The 24,542-nt window shown below is 41.7% G+C and overlaps 1 protein-coding gene across 8 annotated transcripts in view; it reads right to left on the bottom strand.

Moving 5' to 3' along the window:
• LOC124422086 (mucin-5AC) overlaps window positions 1-24,329 on the bottom strand; it is a 186,889-nt gene extending 162,560 nt beyond the window's left edge. For 6 of the 8 annotated variants that reach the window (XM_046958029.1, XM_046958028.1, XM_046958033.1 and 3 more), the window contains exons 1-2: window positions 23,698-24,329; window positions 21,705-22,698 (exon numbers count right to left, since the gene is read on the bottom strand). The gene's annotated coding sequence lies outside the window, so the exon portion shown is untranslated. Of the gene's footprint in view, window positions 1-21,704; window positions 22,699-22,768; window positions 23,544-23,680 lie in introns of those variants that run through there. The other 2 variants (XM_046958031.1, XM_046958030.1) reach the window with 2 other exon arrangements.
• Window positions 24,330-24,542: the final 213 nt, after the last annotated feature.

Genomic DNA, 24,542 nt, shown 5'->3' with positions numbered 1-24,542 from the left:
TGAAAAATGCGAAATTGGATGAACGCGAGATAATCCTGACGATTTCGCGCGCTTTGATATCCGAGCGAGAAAAAGTGAAAAAAGAGAAAGAACGAGAGAGCGATCCAGAGAGAAAGAGAAAGAGGAGCGGAATTCGGTCGAATTGGATTCTTTGCCGTATTTTTTCATTTCTGTCTCTCTGTCTCTCTCTCTCTCACATACACACATACACTCTCTCTCTCTCTCTCTCTCTCTCTCTCTCTCTCTCTCTCTCTCTCTCTCTCTCTCTCTCTCTCTCTCTCTCTCTCTCTCTCTCTCTCTCTCTCTCTCATAGCAACGTACCATGCGTCAAACTAAATTCCCATCAGGTGCGTACGTGGGGCGTGCCACGCGTGTGTATGACAGTAATACCTTCTGCTTCCTCTCTTCCCCCATCTATCTCTGTTTCTCTCAATCTCACTCGCTCGGCGCACGCTCCAGGAGGGCACTTGTCATCCTAGCCTCCGAGAGTTAGTTCGGCTTTTCAGTCGTCATTCAGTTAATGCATATGCGACCTACCTAACTACGATACCACGCGTATTCCTACTGTTGCCGATACTTTTCCTTTTTTTTTCTTTTTTCCTTTTTCACGTATGTTTTCAGAAAAAAAAAAAAAAAAAAAGAAAAAAAAAGAAAAAACAACAAAAACCACGTATCTATTGCACGATACTATAAACTGACAAGGAACTGTATCATTCTCTTTCATTTAATATGTCGTTCGAGGAGGCAAAGGTAGAGGGGGAGGGGGAGCTATCGATTGCAATCTACGATCATCAGAAATTTCCAATAATCGGACTCTCACCGATCGCTTATCGAAAGTACTTAGCATAAAACACAGAAAACGATCCTAACAAACCGGTACTTTCGGATCGTCCATGCACACCGGACTGCAAACTTTCCGTCTCCTTTCCCTCCTCTTCTTTCCTTCCTCTCCCCTCCCCCGTCCCTCTTTCTCTCTCTCTCTCTTGCTCTCTTTTCAACAGGATCTACGCGAGCATGTTTCTACGTTCTCCCTTCTCTCTCTCTCTCTCTCTCTCCCTCTTTCTCTCCCTCCCTCTTTCGTATGAACACATACATACTCGATTCGTTTCGCCGGCAGGTAGGATTATACGTGTGTTTACTCGGCCTGCAGTAACCGCGGTTAACGGATTCCCTCCATTCTACGTGCTCGTCGGAACGAACCGAGCACAGAAAGAAGAGGAGAAGGAGAAAGAGAATGAAAAGGAGAGAGAGAGAGAGAGAGAGAGAGAGAGAAAGAGTGTGTAAATGTTTGTGTGTGCGCGTGTGTATGTATGCGTGGCGTGCTGCTTTGCACCGATCGAGATCAGCAAGTTGACCATAAGCCACTTTCAAGCAGCTGAGAAAGCTTCAAGATATCGGCCGAGACTATCATCGAGACTGCCTGTTATATATACTTCGAATATATTCTACTTGTTAAATCTAACCTTTTCAACTATTACTAGATTTCTCAAAAAAAAAAAAAAAAAAAAAAAAAAAAAAAAAGAAAAAAAAAGAAAAAAAAGAAAACAGAAAAATACCGAGATTTACGAAAGTACGATTCTTAGAGACCGATTCCGGGCTTCAAAGTGCTATATGCTTCGACCCGCTTTCTCACGAGACAAGCGACACCTTACGACGTTGTCGTAATCCTGGCATTAAAGCAGCAGGATGTTGTAATCCATTCCATTCTCGAAAGAGAGAGAGAGAGAGAGAGAGAGAGAGAGAGAGAGAGAGAGAGAGAGAGAAAAGGAAAGAACAAAACAAAAAGAAAAATAAAAAAATAATCCTAGGTCTTTACTCCGTGATACGTCTTCTGCATGCAAGAAGAAACGCGATCGTTCCTGTCTAATAAAATATAGAACGTAGCAATCGAGTTTCCATTAATTCCGCAAAGGAGAAATCTTTGGGTTCGCTCGAAAAGGGATAAATGAGGACTTTAAAGACGAATCGTAGCTCAAGAGCGCTTTATAAAGCGGTACCCGCGGAATAGAAACGTATAACACGATACAATTATAGTCTGTCGTAACTAGAAGGACGAGCTTCTATTACCTTCTATTTCCGCAATTGCACCTGCCAGATGCTGCACCAACGACCGTTGCCGTGTATAACGTCGTAGACGGTACCGACGACGTGGTAAAACCACGGAAAAACATAACGGCGAGTTGCACGCGACCGTGAAACCCTAACGTAATTTACGTGGAACACTCTTAACGTATCTACGTTGTTTCATCTTCAAAAGAAAAAAAGATAAGATCTCGAAAGGATTTTCTAAAAAAAAAAAGAAAGAAGGAAGGGATCCACGACGATTTTTTCTTTTTTTGCTCGATGATTTTCATAATTGTTAGAATATCTTGTAGGTGTAATCAAGATTAATAAGGGAGAGGGAAATTAAAAAAAAAAAAGAAAGAAAGAAAAAAATAAATTTTTCGTAACAATAGAACCGTCTCCTTCGAAGCGAAGAATCGGGTACCGTTTTCATTAAATCGCACTTTGAAGAAACATGAACGCGTTCTAGCGCCATGAAAACTGGCCGCGGGACGATGTAGTCGACGGCAAATAGAGCGGAAATATTGTTCCTTCCTTCGTAGAGACCACCGCCTAGCGGAAGGAGTGAGAGAGAGAGAGAGAGAGAGAGAGAGAGAAAAAGAGAGAACAGAAGGAGAGCGAACACGTTGTAAAACCAATGGACAATCTATCGTCTTTCCTAATCGCGTTTATTTTCTCATGTACGCAAATAAGATCGTTGAAAAGATCGGTCTGTCTCATTCCCTTTCTATGTCTTTCTTCTTGATATCGTGTACGAATAATAAAGAAACACCTATTTTATATCTCCCTGTCTATCTCACCTTCTTTACTCTTCGCTCGTTTTATTCGCCTCTTTATCGGACGATAAGAGCGAAATGAAGCCGGCCGGCTTATAGTTCGGGTAGCATACACAAGAACACGTGTATGTGTGTGGCGTGTGTAAGAGGGAGATAAAGATAGATAGGTAGAGAAAGAGAGAGGGAGGGAGAGAGAGAGAGAGAGATGGATAGAGAGACAGAGAGGGCGTACGAAGTTGTTCGATTAGCGAGAAGCTTTGTGCCGCGTAATTATCCCGTGAAACGGGACCAGAACTCGTAACTCTGACACGAGGAAACCTCCCAACCCCACCTCCTTATCCAAAGGACAATGAAACGACGAGGCCGAGCTGTGTTCCAGAGCGGTCTTGCTTGAGGAGAGAAGGAGGCACCAGCGCCGGTGTTGTGTCGGTCTCTTGGTACTGGTGTTGGTGTTGCTACGAAGAGGGCAGGATAGTACCAAGTGGGAGGAGAAGAAGAAAGAGGAGGAGGAAGAGGAGGTGGTGGGAGTATGCAGGTCGAAACGAGGAGGTAAAACCCGTTCCACAGGATACCGGAGAGGAAGAGAGAGAGAGAGAGAGAAAGAGAGAGAGAGCCGCGTGCCAGGAGTGACGATGTAAACGTCATATATACCTACGTACGTACATGTGTGGTACGACTTTCTATGTGTTCGTTCAACTTCGTAAAAACATAAGATATTCGTGTGTGCGTGAGTTGTAGGGATATTTCGATCTCTGTGGGTGGCCCGCCGATGTGATCGGCTCAAGCAACTATCGATACTCAAATATGGTTCCTTCGAAATCTTTCTCGAATTTGATATAGCTTTATTTAAATAATTATCATATCGTTTTCTTTCTTCCTTTCTATCTTTCTTCTTCTTTTTTTTTTTTCCTTCTTTCTCTACCCTCCTCGCACAAACAGAGATCGAATAGGAATGTGTAGTAATCGTACTTCTAACATCGAGACAATGTCGAAATTCTCGTGAATTCGAATAATGGCGGCGATCTTAACGAAGAACACGGTACGGTATATAACGACGTACAACAATGGGATTACGCGAAGCGCGTTATTATCAGTGGAATTAATTATTCGAGTGGCTGCGGCCACAGACACGCTTGCTCGTTTCACCGATGCCGAAAACGGTTGAATATTTAATACTAATTAGCCACGAAACCCATACAACGTGAGAATTTTAGCTGAATACTAGCTCGTAATTAACTTTGATTTCGTGACGTGGTGTCGCGATAAATAGATCAGAGACATTTTCTAAAATCTTCTCTTGGTACAAAAGAAATAATCGTTAAGAAATCGATCTTTGCTAAAGTAGACAAGCAAACGTTTTTGGAATCATCCTCTTCGATTCTTCGTTCTGTTTCTGTTTCCGAGTTTCGAGGGGGGGGGGGGGGGGGGGGGAGAGCTTGTATCCTCGAAGGATACAAACGATCGTATAAGAGAGGAAGGAATGAATCGGGAATTCGTGAGGCGACGTGCGTGTCGAGCATCTGTCTTGCCGAGGTGCGAGAGAGTCAGAGAGAAAGAGAGAGAGACAGAGGGAGAAGAGAGATAGAGAGAATGAGAGAGGGAGAGAGAGAGGACTCATGTTTCTTTAATGCTTCGTTTTCGGTCGCGTTCAACGCGATAGAGTTTTGTCGGAGAGGAGGTGTCGTTGACCTAAGCGTTCTTCCACGGAAAGCAGGAAAACGAAAGAGAAGAAAAGGGTGTGTCTGCGTGTGTATGCGTGAGAAAGAATACGATAGAGAAAGAGAAAGATAGACGGAAGAAGAAAGGTCTTTTAACGTTTGCCGGCAGATCGAACGTTATTAGACTCGGTCGTCCGATAAAAACTTACTTCCAGGCAGAAGACGATAAAGTGGACGGAAAGAGTAGAAGTAGAAAGAGAAGAAGGAGGAGGAGGAGGAGGAGGAGGAGGTGATGGAGATGGAGAAAAATAGAGAGCAGACGGAACACGTCCGTTATCCCTTAAACTTCCGTGAATTCCTATGTCGACTCTTCTTTTGTGCGTTCCTGGCAAACGACCCCTTTGAAATCAGACTGTCCAACGTGAATGGGATTACAGTTTTTTTCTTTACATCTCCCACACCCCCGCAACTCTGTTCCCTCCTCTTTCTCTATTTCTCTCTCTCTCTCTCTCTCTCTCTCTCTCTCTCTCTCTCTCTCTCTCTCTCTCTCTCTCTTTCTATCTCCCATTCTCTTTCACACGCCTACGCGAGTAACGTACGTGCCGTTTTTACGCGCTCGTTGGAAGTCGCAGTGTAAAGCCACTCTTTATTCGGAACGGATATACGAGCCTCCTCCTTCTCGCGAGTTGCCTGCAACTTTTTCAGGAGAAGAACACGTTCCTGCTGGAACTATTACAAGGGTTGCGAGGTGCTCGCCACGATTTATCTCATCTACTCTCCTTCCCTCTCTCTCTCTCTCTCTCTCTCTCTTACTCTCACTCTGTTTCGTTCCTTCACTCGTGAATACAAAAACTATGTTAAAGCGATCGGCACGCTGAGATCAGAATTTTCGTTTATACGATCTTATTGTAAATATGAGAGATACGACAAGATTCGATTTTTCTTTTTAATGCGAATAGAATTGAAGCGTTCAAATGCTTTAGCTAAAAGTCTACTTCCGACGCTCGACTATATTAAGGAATGCGTGTTACGCGAGTGCAAAGTAATGTTCTCGTCTCGGTGGATTCAAGAAGCGCCATCTTAAGAGATTCTCTAACCAAGAGAGAAAAGAGAGGGAGAGAGAGAGAGAGAGAGAGACAAAGAGAGATAGAGATAGACAGATATATAGATATAGATAAAGAGAGAGAGAAAGAGAGATCACGAGAACGACGAGTGAGTCATGACTTTTTAATACCTGTTGAGTGTCGCACGCTTCGGTGTCGGCGTTCTGCCCACCCAACGGAGCGATCGGAATGACGAATGAAATGGAATTATTAAGGATGCACGAGTACACACTCTCTCTCTCTCTGCTGCTCATTCTCCTTCTTCAACGAGCAGTACTCCGACAGCACTCCGATCTCTAGAACGTACTGACGTATGTCATGCGAAGAAAATCTTTCAGATTCGTACTACCTCCGTAATCTCTAATTGCTAGTTTCCCAGCAAGATAATAGATTGTGCTGCTACTCGTTATTCAACGTAAAAGTAAGAAAATGTTATATAAAAAAAAAAAATCTTCTCTTTTTTTTTTTTTCTTTTCTTTTCAATTGGCCGATAACCTTCCCATCGAATCTCATAAAATCGCAAAAGTTAATTTTGCGTTAGGTGGGATAAAACGGAACGAACGACGATATTGGCCATAGCATAGGCGTAGCACTATGAGTCATATATCGTTCGTTTATTAATTTGCCAACTTTACGAGCAACCGTGAAATTTATAATAATCGAGCCGAATAATTTTACGCCACTGGCTCTGGCGCGACCAGTTATAAGCGTCCAAAGATAGATAGGGAAAAGGAAAAAAAAGGAAAAAAAAAAAAGGAGGAAAAAAGAAAGACAAAAAAGACCAGAGAACAGAAAAGAAGACAAAGGAGAAAAAAAATAAAACGAAGAAGAAGAACAAAAAGTTGCCTCTGTCCGTTTTTAATTAGAAATCGTTTCGTAATTTTGGTATGTCTATTTAAATGTCCACATTTTAACGAAGGCGATTACGCCTCCGTGTTTTTTTTCTCGTCCTCCTCCTCCACCACCACCTCCACACATCTCTTTCCTTCCCCTCGATAATTCTCGCGTAAAATCGATCTTTCGTAATCGGCCCACGATCGACGAAAGTTATTATACACGTGTCACACACACACACACACAGACGAAGGGATCGTACAAAGGTTTCGTTATCGATTTATCGCAAACTCTTCGAGTTAGATACAATGAAGAGGTAGATATATCATAGAACGGTTGTACCGAATATTCACTATACCGTTTCTATAACGTTCTCTCCTCAATGTAATTAGGAAGCTTCGACTTGACTAGAAAATTTCCGGAACTAATTACCGGGCCGTCGAAAGGCACGCGAAATTGGGTCGTTGATCCCTAATACCGCCGCGCCTTTAAACGGGGGATTAATCAAACAGAAACTTTGGAACGTCCGAAACCCTTTAAAACGTAGACAAACGAATAAAAAAAAGAGAGAGATAGACAGAGAGAGTCAAAGTGAGTTTCAAAGTCGTCGTCCTCGTGGCTTCACCGTCGTCGACTCCTTTCCTCGACGCTTGGCCGGTGATAATTCCCAAAGAGATTCAGGGAGCTGGAAGAAAAGGGCGGTCGCCCTTGCGCGTCGAGAAATTTCAAGAGGGGGACAGAGAGGGGGAGAGAGAGAGAGAGAGAGAAGGCAAGAGAACTCACATTTACATATACATTCGAGTCGTTCTGCGAGGAATTCACGATAAAGAGAGTCGCAAAAGGAGAGGAAAAAAAAGACAACAAAAAAAAAAGAAAAAAAGAAGAAGAAACGAAGAGACTCTAATCGGTCGCGATATGCCGCCAATTTCTGACGTTTCGTATTATCGAAGGTCGAAGGTCTTCAGAAAGAATCATGGCCAGTAAATAGAAACATGCTAAATCGTGACGACATAATAAAGCTTTTAAGCTCGTCGAGTTATAATGTTACCTCGAAAATCCGGCGTAATATCTTTCGTTGCCAAGCTGAATTCTCTCTCTCTCTCTCTCTCACACACACACACACACACACACACACACACACACAAAATCTGTCTGTCCGTTTCTCTCTTAAGAATTTATTTATAAAATTCATTGGAAAGAATGGCGAAATAAAAACATGACAAATATAAATATACATATAGTTTGTTAAGATGGGCCAACTCGAGAGACGATAAGCATCCAACTAAACTCTGCCTACTTCCTAGTTTAGAAAAGGCGACGTTACGTCCGCAAGAGGTACCGACCGAGCACGAAGGAGGATAAGAAGAGAGGAGTAGGAGGAAGAGAAGTGGTAGGCGCGTAACGGTTAACGGCTGATGGAAGGAGAATATGGAAAAGGAGAATGGCTAGGAGGAGGCGGAGGAGGTAGGATGAGGATAGCTCGAGCGAACGAGTGCGAGTACGAGAATGAGAGAGAGAGAGAGAGAGAGAGAGAGAGAGAGAGAGAGAGAGAGAGAGAAAGAGAGACGTCGAGACAGGCTGCTTCTGCTGGCCTCCTCTCTGGTTGCCGTGACGACCCATACCACCCGCCATCATGCCATCCCAGCATAGTCACAGTCACGGCTCTCCTCTCTCTCTCTCTCTCTTTCCTTCCGTCTCCCCGCCCTCTCACTCTCTCACTATCTCTATCTATCTCTTTTCTTTAACGCGTTTTCCTCTCCTCCTCCTCCTCCTCCTCCTCCTCCTCCTCTTCTTCTTCTTCATTGCAAGAATTCTCGACTCTTCTCATCCCTTTCCTTTTTTCATACTACGTCTCTCTTTCTATCTCGCAACTATGTATATACGCGTCCGTATAAAAGAAACACAACAGGAGTAGAGTCTACTCTGGCAAGGACCTTCGCTCTCATTTACCTTACCTTACGTTCTCTCTTTCGTTTAGACCACAAAACTAGCCACGATTCTTATATATATATATATATATATATATATATACATATATACATATAAAACGAATGAATGAAAATTCGTGTAAACTATGTTATCTATTACGTTTTCTTTCTGAAAGAAAGAAAAAGAAAGAAAGAGAGGGGAAAAAAAGAAATAAATAAAAGAGATGAAACTTGATCGAACGACCACTCAAAGTGATTTTCCAAAATGCAAGGAGAGAATTCTCAAGGCATATCGAAAACGTTAGCTCGAAGGAGTTTCCTTGACCCAGAGAAGCGGCGTACCGCCGTTGGTGGAACTCTCTAATCTCGTTTCGATCTCTCCCGGTCTTCTCCCTCCTTCTCCTCTCCTTTCTCTCTCTCCCACGAAGCAACTATAAGAGAAAGAGAAAGAGAGAGAGAGAGAGAGAGAAGGAACGTCTAGCTCCTCGTCTTCGTGTCTCCAGCAAAGGCCTTGTGCACGCTCGCCCCCGAAGTTCCGCCAACTTATTTCCCCCGGCTATATTGCTGTGCTTGTATATAATGTGTGTACACACACACACACACACACACACGCACACACGCACACACACGGGCGCGCGCGCGCGAATAAATCTAATATAGACGCACGAATATGCAGGATATATTCTTCTCTTGCTGTTTACTAAGTATCAATGATCGATTAAGAATTTGAAAATATATCCGATATCTATATTTTTTCTTTTTTTAATTTCTTTTTTAATCTTAAAATTTATTATTATAATAATACACACACACACACATATATATATATATATATGTATATTATAATAATAAACTTCCTGTCCCATTTCTTTCTTTCTTTTTTCTTTGCCTTCAAAAATATCACTATACGCGTTATCCTCGTTACTCTGACGTCCGTCGATGGTAAAACACGCCAACGCTCTGTGAGAAAATATCTTTGTCAAGTAGATTACGCTTTGTTGAGAGCGCACGCGCAGTCTTACAAAACCGTAAATTCTTCGTAGATTCTTTTACGTACAACTAGGTCGATCGACTCGGACATTCTCGGCCTCCTTCTACCTTCAGGTTCCTTCCTTCTTTCCTTCGTTCACGACCTTGATCGCTCGATATTAATGACCCGACAAGATTTTTATAGTTACAACGAAGAAAGAGTCAAAAGAGTGTGTTAAATCTTTCTTTCTCCTTTTTTCTTTTACTTTTTTATAAAACCGTAATATCCATACTTTCTAAACTTATCGGATGTTTAAAGGCCGTTCAATCGATTCTGGAAAACTCTCTATAATTTTACCCTACGTGCAGGTAGTTATTTATAAAAAAGAAAGAAAAAAGAAAAAAAAAAAGCAAAGAAAAAAGAAAAGAAAAGAAAAAGGAAAGAAATACTTGTCTGAATATTTACGCATCGCATAGCTCGAAAATGAGAAGATAAGAGAGAAAAAGAGGGGCCTCTCCGCATGCATGCTTCTCCGTACTTTGTTTTCCGCTTTAACGAGCAGCCCTTGCCACACGACAGTATCCTTTGAGCTCTCGCTCTTTTGCCTAATCTCCCCTATTTCCACGCTCTTCTCTCTCTCTCTCTCTCTCTCTCTCTCTCTCTCTCTGGTGCCATCAAACGTTCTATTTCTACGTCTATTCTACTTTATTACCGAATAATTCATATTAAATTATGGCAGTTCGTTTCGTTCGCGTTAAAATTTTAAAGATTAATCTTATATAATAAGTATAATAATCTTATATAATAACTTTTATCGATGTAATTGGCGATTAAAAGCATTATCGTAAAATAGATCCATCGAGGAGAAGCGAATGTGACGTTGATAAAATAGCGAATCGATCGATCGTTCACTCCTAAATCATTTTCGTAATTACTTTCTCGTAGGGACTCGCAACGAACGACGAGTTGTGTCTTGAAAAAAATAGGATCGTCCCGAAGAATCGAAGAATCGCCATTGAACGTTCAGTTACAAAAGCGGAACGATAATCACGTCGAGGAAATTACCGTAAGGAAAATTTCCAAAGGCTGTCGAGTGGCTCCAAGCGTCGATACTAATTAGCATTCGTCAAGTTTCCGTCGGTCGTTCAGCCGTTAAACGCTCCAACTCGCTTGCTCGCGCCAACGTGAAACTTGGTAATCCGAGGAGACTTCGCTCATTAGCGCTCGGAGGAGATTCGGATGGAGTCGAGATATGTAGACACGACGACGACGACGACGACGACGATGACTACTACTACTACTACTACTACTATTACTACTACTACCACAGACGATGCTGTTTTAGACGAACGAGATCGATTTGATTAAGCTCGGCGGACACGGTCGTCTTCTATTCGATCGATAAAATTCGTTTCGAATTTCCTCGAAAACTATTTTATACGTTGCAGAGTTTAGTCGTCGTGCAACGTCCCCATTTCGAAAGACTTTTGGCAGGAGAAGGCCTTCTAGACGCTCGGCAGATCCTTTATTGCCGCAGGACCATCCTTCGGATCTCTTCTTCCTCGAAAAAGAGAGATAGAAAGGGACAGAGGTAACCCTACTCAACCTTAGCCAAGTCTAGCAGCACCCCATCACAGCCAAGACCGCTATTACTACCACTTTTACCAGGACTCCTGGTACGTCAGAGCAAAGAAACTGCCGACATGCTGGATTATATTCCCCTCTTTACTCTCTCCGTGCTCTCGGAATTTCTCCAGCTTCCTCTTCTTACCTCTTTTACTAACCACCTGTATTTTATTTCCCGACGAGATATAACCGGACAATTGTATATTTTTCTTCTTCGATCTAACGAAAATTATCGATAGAAACTAAGTAGGAGTGTTTTTCGTATCTTTCGAATATTTCCATTGCGGAGAGAAAGAGAGGGAGAGAGAAAGAGAGAGAAAAGAGATCGGTGTTTCCAGTCGACGAGAATTTGATTTTTTCGACGAAAGCATACTCTTTCCCGAAGTGGTTTGTGCTTTCGTATATACATATATATATATATATATATATATATATATATATATATATATACACGCATACACACACACACATATATACACAAATGCACACGCACGCTCACGAACCGAATTATCGGAGGTAGAAGGCACGAGTAAAAGCGCGAATTCGAAACGAGCGACATCGGCCTCGCGTTATTCGTACTTTGCGCACACCTAAACCTGAGTAGTAACGCAATACCATACTCTCACACAAAGCGGTTCTATGTCGTTCGATAGAAATAAAATCAGTTTCGTTTCTCGTCGGTAAAATTTCGCCGCTATCCGATAACGCAATTTACACTGGCGTAGGAGGCGGGAACGCAACGAGGAAACGCACAACGACGAGATGAAAGAGGAGGGGGAAGAGAGCGAGCCAGAGCGACAGAGAGAGAGAGAGAGAGAGAGAGAGAGAGAGAGAGAGAGAGAGAGAGAGAGAGAGTTTATCAGGAAAATTCGATCGCTTTTAGTTTCGTCCGCGTAAAATTCGGTTCAAGCGGTACTCCACGCGTCATCGACGTCACATAAATCTCGATATCGACTCTGCGAGCATCTCCCTTGATTTCCTATCGTAAGTACGCATTTTCATTTCTTTTTTTTTCCTTCCGTTTTCTTTCTTTTATCTCTTCTCTCTCTCTCTCTCTCTCTCTCTCTCTCTCTCTCTCTCTCTCTCTCTCTCTCTCTCTCTCTCTCTCTCTCTCTCTCTCTCTCTCTCTCTCTGTCTCCATTTTTTTGTCAACGATTTCGTTTCAAAATATAAGTAGCGCGTACTTGCACACACACTTATGTATATCCTTAAAGAGAAACATATACATATGCCTAACTCGCGTTTGCCTTTCCAACAAGTTTCGTTCTAGTTCCATTGGTATATCGTCGTATCGTCGTATCGGGAGGAAGTTACGAAGAAGTAAAAGAAGAAATCGATCGATATATTCACATTTTAACGTTGGAACATTGACGAAAGAAGATAAACAAGACGAATAACGCGTTAGGAAAATAATGAATGATTGAAAAAAAATTAGAGACAGAGGGATTTATTGACGTTCAATGAATATCACCTAACGGTATTTAAATAAAGAAAATTATCCACTTTTTACGTATGTATAGGTTACGATGTATGTAGCTACATATATATATATATATATATATATATATATACACATACATATGTAGATTAATGCGCGTTATCGAGCAAAAAGGAAAAGGAAAAGAAAAAAAAAAATCGTGACGTAGTCACGATGGAAAAAATTTGTCAAAGAAACAAATAAGATAAAGGCGATAATGAAGAATGATACGGAGTTTCTTGGATATTGTACGGGCTCTGTCGATGAGAACTGAAAGAAGTTTACTCAAAAGTATATCTAAGTATTTATATCCGTAAGTACTAATAGGAATTAGTATTATCGACGAAAAAAGTGGTTTTTATATACCGCACGACCCAAACATACGGAAGAATGAAATAATACTATACAAGTATATGTGTTTGTGTTAATCGTGTGTTACCGTCTAGCAACGAGGAAAGAATCAGTGCCACGGCTGGCCTACTTTTCATAATAGTATTCTCTCTCTCTCTCTCTTTCTCATTATCGTTCTGTTGCAAGGATCACGATTATTTCGTCCTCGAATTCATTGGTACGATCTCGCGAAGTGGTGACCTTAGAGAGATACCTTGAAAATTAGCCATAATCTTTCGTTCCCCATCCTTCCTCACGAAACGAAAAGAGAAAAATATCCATGGAATTTCTTTTTTCTTCAACAATGGCGCAACGAGTTTAAAGAAAATTTTCTCGTTCGCGCGCGCGCGTTTAAGAATATTCGAAGCGGCTTTGTCTTACGTCAAAGGCATAATAGCGAACGATGTCTGACGTTGAACAATGCTTCTTCTTCTTCTTCTTCTACTTCTCCTTCACGGACGTTGCTTGGAAGCTGATGTATTCATAGTCTATCCAGAATAGATGACTGTGAAAAATCGCTTCGCGGACGTTTACCGGGAGAAATGGAAGAGACGGCGGAATAACGAGGTCGACTGGAAGAGCGACTGGAGAACGAGAGAAAGAGAGATAGGCACCTTTCCCTCTTTTCGAGATTTATGCAAATAAAAGCAGATTTCCGCATCGGAAACGCGCGTCGATATAAAGCATCGTTGTCGACTTAAAAACGATTCCCTTTCCATCTCTGTCTAACTATCTGTTTCTCTTCCTCTCTCTCTCTCTCTCTCTCTCTCGTTCGCTCACAGTACCGTTAATCATTATATAATATTTCGCGCTGGAACGAAACTCTCGGTGTACGCCGTTTGATCGTCCAAAGCCAATTAGTTATCCTTTTATTTATTTCCATTTTTCGCCTCTCCCTACCCCTCCCCTCCTCCCTCTCATTCCCTTTAAATCGAAAACCGGAAAGAGCTCCATTCGTTTTCATGTAACTCGACCATCGTAAGAGCCCGGCTCGCTTTTATATTATATTTTAATCTTTGGAGTACTCTGATTCCCGATAAAATTTATTATTCATCGAGTGGTTTATACATTAATAGAAAGTTCGAGTACTCGGTATCATTATAATTATAATTCTCTTCGTTTGATAGTTCATTATTATGAAAGTTTTCCTACGTATTATTTGCGATCTATAAATTTAGATCAAAGGATATCAATATTGTTATAAATTAATTCTTTTTAACTTTGTACGTCAGGTTGGAATTGACAATAGAAATTCATTAGAAAGCTTGTACGCCATTATCCGAAACGGAAATTCGATATAATATTACATATATTATTTATCGGTATAATGAAACGATCGATTATTTTTATTTGTCGATTGTAATATCAACGCGAAATTATTAACAAACAATTATCTCTCATCGTTCCCGTTTAACACGTCGAAAGATCAAAATCGTACGTACGATACCCTTTTCTTTTCCTACTTGTAAACACGCGAGGAATAACATTGAGAGGGGAGAAAAAAAATCGAATCGAAAGAATTAAGAGCGTAAGTAAAGTAGTGGATATACCTGAAATATACCACACTCGACGGTTGCGAATCGTTGACTCGGTAAGCGAGCGCCAAATTGGGCCGGTCAGGGATATAGTTTGCAAAAGGCAAACCGTGTATGGTGCGTGGCGAAGCGCACAAAGAGAGACAAACCTCGGAGTGCCTCTGCGCCATCAGCAGACTCTGCTCCCTCCTGCTCTCTCACTCGACATTGAAAGAGAGAATGAGAGAGAGAGAGAGAGAGGATTAAAGGACCCGCCGCTTTACGTCTTTGTTTCCAGCAACAGCCGTGCGAGCATTACGGTACACCGAGTAGAACAACTCGACTCATTGTGCGATACTAATTGCACGACGGTCTCGGCTTATTTATTTACTCGATTCTCTCCACAAGCGGAATACTTTTTCTACGAAGCGAGACGATTTCTACCAAGCAAAACTTTCACCGTCCGATTCTAAAGAAAAGGAGGAAGATAACAGGAGGAGGAGGAGGAGGAGGAGGAGGAGGAAAGAAGAAGAACGAGAGAACAATTTACTCGGGTCTTACTAAAAATGAATTACAAATCGAGTTCGAAGTTTCGGTTACTTATTTTAATTCTCTGCTATTTGACCGTAAATATAATAAATTAATCGATAAAGTCACGCTCCTCTTATTAATTTTTTTCTCTTTGATATGGGCGGAAGGGGCAGACAAAAAACAAATCAAATGAAATGAAATAAAGGAAGACAATGTCAAACTGAAAAAAAAAAAAAAAAAAAACAAATGAAGCATCGAATAATATCGACGTAAAGGAAAACGTACCAAATGTATATGTATGTATGTATATATATATCTCTCTGTCGAGATAAGAAGAAGGATAAGAAAAAAAAGAAAAAAGAGAAAAAGAAAAAGAAAAAAAAGAGGAAGAAGAGTAAAGGCAATCAACGTATATCATCGTTCGTAGTTCACACATTCGAATTGCTAAGGAGAAACACGATGATTGGCACGAGTCTCTTCTCGTTCGTCCTACCAATTATCCGAAGCGGCATTCCGAGAGCGGCCGTGCTGTTATCGATCGAATCCGTTCTCGCTCAAGTTCTCTTCCTTTCCGAAGGGATCATCGGCCGTACCACCCTCTTCATTCGTGTCTCTCTCTCTCTCTCTCTCTCTCTCTCATCCTCTCCATCTTGATTCCTCCCGCCGCCCGCTTCATGGCACGGGTTTCTCCTCGTCGATCTACGCAAAGCAACCATCGACTGACTGACTCTTCGACTCCTACTAGCAGCTAGCTTCTATCAGTCAAAAAGTCCTCGGTATACTGATAACTATTCCCCTTTTCTCTATGATGCTTTGACACTTTCCTCGGACTTTTCGTTCTTCGACGGCGAACGGACGAAGAAAAAAAAAGAAACAAAAAGAGAGAAAGAGAGAGTCTGAATGAATCGAGTCACGAATTCTCCTCCAACTTTCTTCGACGAGTCTTTTGTTTTACGATTACAATTAGAGAGAGAGAGAGAGAGAGAGAGAGAGAGAGAATTCCAATCATTTTAGCCGAAAATCGATAAGAGTTATCGAAAGTTAAACGATACACGATTCTTTTCTCTATCGATAGAGAAATGAAATATTCGTCCGTACGCGTTTGTACGGGAAAACGTAGCACAAGCCGAAGCCTCGAACAGCTCTTCGAACGCAAACGGATATGGTCTGGCTCGTGTTTTGGTTATTGAACTTTCTAGCGATCGTAGCGTGCACGTACACGCAGAGAGACATATAGACACAACGAGGCAAGCAAACTCCGCTCGTTCGTTCGCGTAGCAACGCGTTTCAGCCGCAACAGCAATCGTCCACGATCCGCGAAAAACGTCGAGCGAATTCTATCCTCCTCGTTCGTAACGTTATCGTCGATTCGCGATGCGGCCTAGTATATATTCCGTGGCCATTCGATTCCGTGACCAAACGAAGATGGTTATAAAGCGAATGAGAGAAAATTCGAAGATACAAATAAACGAGACGAGAAATATATATATATATATTCGGTTGTTCGATTAAATAAAATAGAAGAAATAATAAAAATAAAAAAAAATAAAAAAATAAAAAAAAGAAATCTATAGTTAAAGATCAATCGAGTAAATCTCGGCATTCCACGAGTCTATTCTATTTTTGTCAAGGCTATGCAAATAAAGACTATGGAATAATGAAGAACATGCTCGGCTTTTTATTCGAATCTCCAGGAAATATATCTAAATGAAATTGGGAAAGGGCACGCACCGAGACTATATATTCGTTTAATTGCTTGCAAATAGCGAATAGATATAATAGTCTCGAAAGGATAAATATTTTTCGTACGTACGGAGGCCGCGACATAAATTATATAAATGTCGAGCGAGCGAGCAGTTAGATTCTTTCTGAACGAATTTTATCTATCGCGAAACACTTTAGGTAGGTAACGCAATTTAAACGACAAAATATCAGATAGAAAGAGACACTAGAATCTTTCGAGTTCGCTTCGCGTGAAAGTGGCCTCTCGTAGTCGCGAGGGAACAACACACATACACACGCGCGCGCGCGCGCGCGTGTAGAACCGTGAGCGCAACGATTTCTCCTCGGTACACGCACATTCTTTCACGATCCATCGATACGTATATACGGCGGGTTGGCTCGTGTGTTCCTTGGCTAACACCCAGTCTGCCTGCTCTCTTAGCTCTCAATTCCCTCCTCGAGTTCCTCCTCTCCTTTATTTCCATTATATCGAACTATAATAGCATTTTATTTCAATCGTTTCATTTCTCTCATATATTTTCATCTCATAAATATAATTAGCATTATCGTACAATATTATAATACGTATTATATGTGCCTATACGCATTGTATCGCGAGATAGATAAATATAGACAGAGAGATAGATAATAATAGAAGAAAGTTGAACGAAGAAAGGAAAGGAAAGGAAGGATATTATGGAACACGAAGGATTTCAAAATGGATATATCCTTTAGAAAAGGAGGAGGAGGAGACTTTATATGCTTAACAGCGAAGCTTCGTCTCTTTTAAGGAAGGAAGAGAACCTACTACGGCTTCGGTCATAAATCACGAGTCCGTACAACACCATGGTCACGCGTCGACCTTATCCGAAAGACGATCGATGTCTCGTTGTCGCGTGCATCATGCGAAAGTATATTATTCGCGAATTTATCGAATAATCGCCCTCTCCCTTTCGACTTGGCGCGTTTAATCGATATTAAACGAGTCTTAGATTTATCGAGAAAATTGGAAAATTAAATCGTTCGACCGTTACCGTAAATCCTACACAATTTTATACATGCTTATCGAGCAGGATACGTAAACTAATTTCCCTCTCTTTCTCTCTCCATCTCTCGAAAGGAGACGTAACGACGATTTATGTGAACTTGTACATATATATATGTGTGTGTGTTTCTACGTATATAGCCGACGTAATGAATCGATAAACGGTTGGCAGCAGACTGAGAGAGTTTCCTGTGGTCTCGTCCACGCACGGATTCTCGCTTCTTGGAGCACAGCAAAGAGAAAGAGAGAGAGAGAGAGAGAGAGAGAGAGAGAGAGAGAGAAGGGGGAAGCGAGAGCATACTAGTAATAAGGTTACTGGAACGCCTCGCGATTAATTTGCTTGCAAATAGCTACGCTTTGCGAATAATTATACAGCGAACTACTACTACTACTACTACACTAGTTTATATGTATACGCGCACATAGAGAGAGAAACACACACACCTTTCCCTCTCCTTCTTGTCCTTCTCCTACGCCTTTGAAATATACCTTACCTTCTCTCATATAACTTTCCTTTAATCGTACTACAACAAACCGACCCTTTCACGATAATCGAAATACATCCAATGAATAAGACATATTTATTAATCGTGAAAAATATAAAAAAGATAACATTGCGTCGGGAGTGAATAAAAATATTTGTAAAAGAACGAACGGGATGATTCATTGGTTGTTAAATGCGTATGTTAAAATCTACGGATAGAACAAACTGCCTACGGCTGTCACGGGCAAATTGCAGCGTCGTCGTCGAACGACACGAGCAAATTCCATTCGATTCGATTCGATTCGATTTGACTCCGATTCTCGGAGCGAAAGCTTCGAATTAACTTTTGTCTAATTGTTCGAGATTATTCGTTTACGAAAAGGACTATCTAGTGGAATAGAGTATTCCATTAACGATTTTGATAATCGTCTTAATTAACGACGATTCGTTTTCCTTTCATTCCCCTTTTTTTTTTTTTTTCCTTTAAAACATTAACAAAGGCCGGACAAACGATGAGTCACTCTAAACGACACGTTCTCTCTCTCTCTCTCTCTCTCTTCCGTCTATGCTCGTTCGAGTTTCCACGCTTGAATCTCGTCCAGAAAAGTTTTCTAGATGGTAGAGAAGGTAGCCGCTCAGTCGAGACGCGCGAACCGTCGTTAAATCCGCTTGGAAACTTCCTAAGGGAAGAGGAGATCTAGGCAAAAAGGGTGACTACGAAATTACAAAAGGGGAAGGGAATGAACTGAAAGGAGAAGAGGAAGAATTAAAGCGTTGTAATCGAAAGAGAGAAAGAGAAAACTACGAGAAGAAGTACTAAAGTAAAAAATAATTTCCTACAAAAATTAAATTTCACGCGACGACGCGTGCGCGTGACTCACCAACGCATATATCGACGAACCTTATCGCTCTTCGTCGAAATGAAATACTCGAGTATTCGATAATGAATCGGTCGGTCGATATTATAAATTCTTAACAAAACTCAAATATAAAGTAACTCTCTCGGTCTCTCTCTCTCGAGAGAGAGAGAAAGACCTGGAAAAGTCACTAACGAGAATAGGCCAAAGAAAGAAGATAAAACGTAATTGTTTTCCTTGCTCGAAAGATTTCTCGAATAGGATTACCATTGCTCGTCTATTCTTCTTCCACGTGCTTAAACCCTCTTCGAAATTTTTATCAAAAGGTCTCTCGATTTCTACACAAAACACACACATATGTATATATGTACGTACGTACGTATATACGTAAATCGCGAGCAATGCGAGTAGTATATATTGGAATCGACGACTTCGGCGTGCAGTCCCTTGAGAGAAACGGAAGAATCGAAACCGACGTTGCTCGAGCATGACAAAAGCGCAAAGAAGTCTTTGTTTGCAAACAGCAGCGCGGAACAAGCGCGGACCGAAGTCGTCGAGCGAAACAATCGCTGACGAAGAAGACGACGAAAATGACGTTATTTTGTTTTTTTTCTTCTTCTTTCTTCTCCTTTTATATATATATATATATATATTTTTTTTTTCTTTCTTCATTTTGTTTTCAACGAAACGTCCAAGTTGCGCATCGATCACTGCGCGAAGCGTGTCGTTGATCAATAACATGGCACCTTTTAACGCGATAAGAATCGTAGGAGCGAAATGACGACGAGGACGCAACGTTGTTGTTGACGACGACGACTGGACCAAAGCAAAGTACCTAACTGAATAATTCAACAGTCTCGATTAAGGAAACCGATTAACGTTAAATTATTAATAGACGAGTAAATAATTAACTATTTCTGTACGAATACGAAATTTAAGATAGATATATATATATATATATATATATAGCTAAGGTATCCTTCCTCTTTGAATAAAATACGAATTTACCGAGAGAGATGGATACTCTCTAGCGCATAAATACGATATTAAGAACGAGAAGCAGATGTCGTAAGCACGATTTTTCATTTTTGTCAATGATCTTAATCTAAATGAATCTCTTACTATCGTGAAGAATCGAACGACGAATTAACGATTAATAAAATCGTATATATCGCGGCAACGATGATACTTTGAGAGATAAATTATTTTTAACGAGGAAGAACACGATCGATATATTATAAGTATGACCTATGGATTTGCAGCAAACTATCTTTACTAATCTTATCGCTTAGTCGATAAACCCAAGGAAATAATATCGTAATAAAGCTTGTTTAAGGCGTTAAACTTCTACGAAAGTTTCTATATATCTTTTAAGCTTTCTCGAGATGTGTATCGTCGTTGTCATTGTTGTAATACATATTAACGGATTAGAAGGAGTGGAAGAAGCAGAGGGAGAAGTCAAGACTACTTACTGTAACGTCGTACGTATGTATTCTCGCGCATTCGAGCTAGACGACTTCGACCTTCGCCAAGTTTCCGCCGCGCTACGCCGTCATGACGTAAGATCATGACGATGACTTTGCTTGCTTTCAGAGTATGTATGTACGTACGTACGTACGTACGTACGTACGTACGTACGCACGCACGCACGCACATAGACGTAGTCTCGAAATATTTTCTCTTTCCACTCTTCTGTTGCTTTTTTCTTCGAAAAACGTTACGTTCGAATCAATATGAATGAAGAAAAACTCTCCACGTTGTTGACGAATTAATAAAATCACGCAAACGCAATAATATCCGAGAATATAAATTGTTCTCCGTTAGACGATAACGCTGTAATCGATAGACTTTTTTTTCCCCTCTTACTAATCGTATACGATATTAGACTTTTCTAATGAGCTAGATACGTGTGCGAATGTGTTTATACATACATACATACATACATACATATATATACATATATATACATGTATGTACATATGCATGATGAGAGAACTCGTGGAAAAAAGGAAGAATGCAAGAGCAATGCTTTTTTTATCTCCTACGCGCCTCGACGGTTTTTTCCTTCCTTTTTTCTTCTTTTTTGGACTTCCACGGAGTCGAGCGATCGCGTTGGAAGTTCGGCGAGTTAGCGAGAAAGGAAAGGAAAGAAAAGAAAAGAAAGAAAGAAGAGAGAAAAAAAAAAAGAGGAAAGTCAAGCCACGCTTCGAGCCGCGCGCGCGAGCGAGCGAGAGAGAGAGAGTTTACGGGGAAAGAAAAACAAAACAAAAAAAGAAAAAAAAAAAACAAAACGAAGAACAAAAATAAAGTAAAAAAATAAATAAAAAGGGAACGACAGAATGAGCTCGCGTATGAAAAAGAGAGAACTGCGACGAGTGGGAAAGCGAATACGACGGAGATAGCAAAAGAGAGAAAGAGACGTAATACGAGAACGTAAACACGACGAAGGGATCGTCGAATCGAACGCGTAACCTCGACGACAAATAACAAGATGGCAGCCGATCGAGCGATAAACTCTCCGACTCTCTTTCGTCTCGCTGTTTCTCTTTCGCACGCATAAAGACTTTTTCGCGAACGTCCGAGTCATCCTTTTTTCTCTTGTGCTTTTTATTTATTTATTTATTTATTTATTTATTTATTTATTTGTTTCTTTTCTTTTTTTTTTCCTTATTCCTGCAACGCATTCGGAAAAGAGATAAAAGATAATCTATTCGAGTTTACTCACATAAACTGTGAATCTCCACGAGTTGTCGTAGAAAATCCCTTTTGGCGATCCTCTCTGGTCTGGTATCTCCTTCGTTGACAGTGCGGTAAATCCAATAAATAATAATCCACAATGAAGGGGGGAGGAAGGATGTGCACACTGATATTATTAATATCAAACCCGACAATAATATAACTCTCACTTATTCATTTCCTCTATTATTATATTCACACGAGTCGTATTGTCGTCGCGCGAACTAAACGCGTTAGTAGTAAAGCCTCTTTATTATTATTATTTTTTTTTCTTTCCCTTCCTTCTCTTTATTATTTTCCCATCGATCGACACTTATTCCAAGGGCACACTTGCGTGGCGCGCGCGCTGGCTCTCTCTCGAAGCAACACTTTTCGATCGGCGCACCCACTCGCGGCACAAAAACTACGGACGAAGAGGAGAGAGAGAGGGAGAGAGAGAGAGAGAGAAACGGAAACGGAAAAACAGAGAGGACGAAAAGAAAGAAAGAAATAGAGATAGAGAGAGAGAAAGAGAGAGAGAGAAAAAGGAAAAAAGGAGAAAACAGAGTTCTCTCAACGAGATAGAGGAGTCGAAGTATTTGAAACGGCCATTGCACGGGCCGTCGCCTTTTTCGTCGTTAACAACACTGGTTAGAGCACAAAACACAATCAGCACCGATCTTCACCACTATTTTGTGTGTATACATATATATATATATATATGTGTATGTGTGTGTGTGTATGTGTATGTGTATATAATCCTCTATCTTCTTTCTTCCCCGGTATATATATATATATATATATATATATATATATATATATATATATTTCTTCCTCGATTATCCTCTCTCCTTTTTTATTTTCCCAAAGACGAAAGGAGAGAAAACAAGACGCGTTCCAACTTGACCGTGTCACGAGTCCAGCCAGCAACAGCAGAGGTTCTCTCAGTACTTGTCCCTTCCTCCTCTTCTGTTTTCCTCGTCAAAGTTCAGGACAGTGTGCTCCTGTAAAACGTAAACGATCGAATAATACACCTATAGAGAACGTGACGGCGAACGACGCAACAACACGCACCGATGAACGAGACGCAAACCGCTTTCGATCCGCGATCCTATATATATATATATATGTATATATATATGTATATGTATATATATATGTATATGTATATATATGCGCGGAGTAGATAGGAGCAACCGACGGAAACTGACTGACTGACAACGAGAGTGAAAGAGGAGCATACGGTGAATCGATCGATCGAAGCCCGTCCACGGAAACGAGCAGACGCTTTAACTCGCGTAAAAGCGTTGTTGTATCCCGTCGCCGGGACGGCCAAGAAGTAGTAGTAGTACAAGAAGAAGAAGAAGCAGAAGACGGGAATAATCCTTGAGCGAAAGTCGAGAAGCGCGTCGGGCCGACGCAGCGACAGCGCGCGATGGAATTCACGGAGGCACTGACAACAAAGAGCGAGAGAGACAAGGAGAAGAAGGAGGAGGACGATGAGCGTGAGGGGGCGGGGGGTGGTAGCCGATCGACGGGGCCATACGAGGGGGCACGAGGATGCACGAAAACGAGCAATGCCGATGATCGAAGCGCAGCAAAAGGCCCACAGAGACGACGCACGCACACACGGAGAGACGTGTCTCCTTCCAACGAAATAAGTCGTCGAGTAGACGACTACTACTACAACGATGACGACGACGACGACGACGACGAAAGGATTATATAGAGCGCAAGCGCACGCGCGCGCTCTCTCTCTTAACGCGCTTTCGTTACGTAAAAGAAATGCGCATCGCTCGAGTCGTCATCGTCTTCTTCGTCGCTATCACTATTCTTCTTCTTCTTCTTTTCTTTTCCCTTAGTAGTCTTTTACTCGATTGAGAGACACCTGTGCACTCGAGGGAAAAAAAAAAAAAAAAAAAGAAAAAGAGGAGAAAACCGCGAGATTTGAGGCGCGCGCAAAACCGTACATTAACTCTTTCGCACCATTATCCATTATTTACCGTAGAAACTTTGCGGTGGTTGTATCTTCTTCTTACTCTTCTCTTTGTTATCGTTAATTCACGTCGTTGGATCGAAGTTCCTCTCGACGACGACGACGACGGCGGCGGCGGCGGCGACGACGACGATGATCATCGGCGAAAGCGCGTACGCGCCTTGATCGCGGGAAAGCTCGTAATTTCTCTTCTTTCGTTTCTTCTTTCGTCGAGTAAAAGTGTTCTCTCTCCGCTCTTTTACACTGGGCGGAACTGTTGGACGTCGTTGTCAAGAGAGAGAGAGAGAGAGAGAGAGAGAGAGAGAGAGAGAGAGAGAGAGAGAGAGAGAAAGAGAGAAAAAAGATATATATATATATATATATATATATATATATAAAGATACTACCATATACGTGTGTAAATACACACGCAAAGAAAAAGAGAGAAAGAAAGAAAGAGAGAAAGAAAGAAAGAAAGAGAGAGAGAGAAAAGAGAAAATGAGAGAGTGAGAGAGGACGGGAAGAAGGGAGAACGTGTGCGCGCGAGAGAGAGGTAAAAGGGAGAGAGAAGAGAGCACGCGCGAGAGAGAGAGACGGTGTGATAGGGCGGAACGATACGATCCGACTACGACGGAGGTCCGACTCGAACTAAGCGCCGCGCGCCTCGGCGAGGCCGGCGAGCCGATAGCGGCCCTCCCTCTCCCTCCCTCTCTCTCCTGTCCCCCACCTAGTCCTCCGTCGGCCTTCCCCCTCCACGCGACGCTATCCCTCCTTCTTCTCCTATGCCGCCGCCGCCGCCGCCGCCGCCGCCGCCGCCGCTGCTGCCTTCTCCTCTTACTCCACGACCGGCAGTCGGTTCTCTCGCTTCTCTAC

This window comes from Vespa crabro, chromosome 2, assembly GCF_910589235.1.
Source record: "Vespa crabro chromosome 2, iyVesCrab1.2, whole genome shotgun sequence".
NCBI lineage: Eukaryota > Metazoa > Arthropoda > Insecta > Hymenoptera > Vespidae > Vespa > Vespa crabro.
This window is presented reverse-complemented; position numbering and strand designations above follow the sequence as displayed.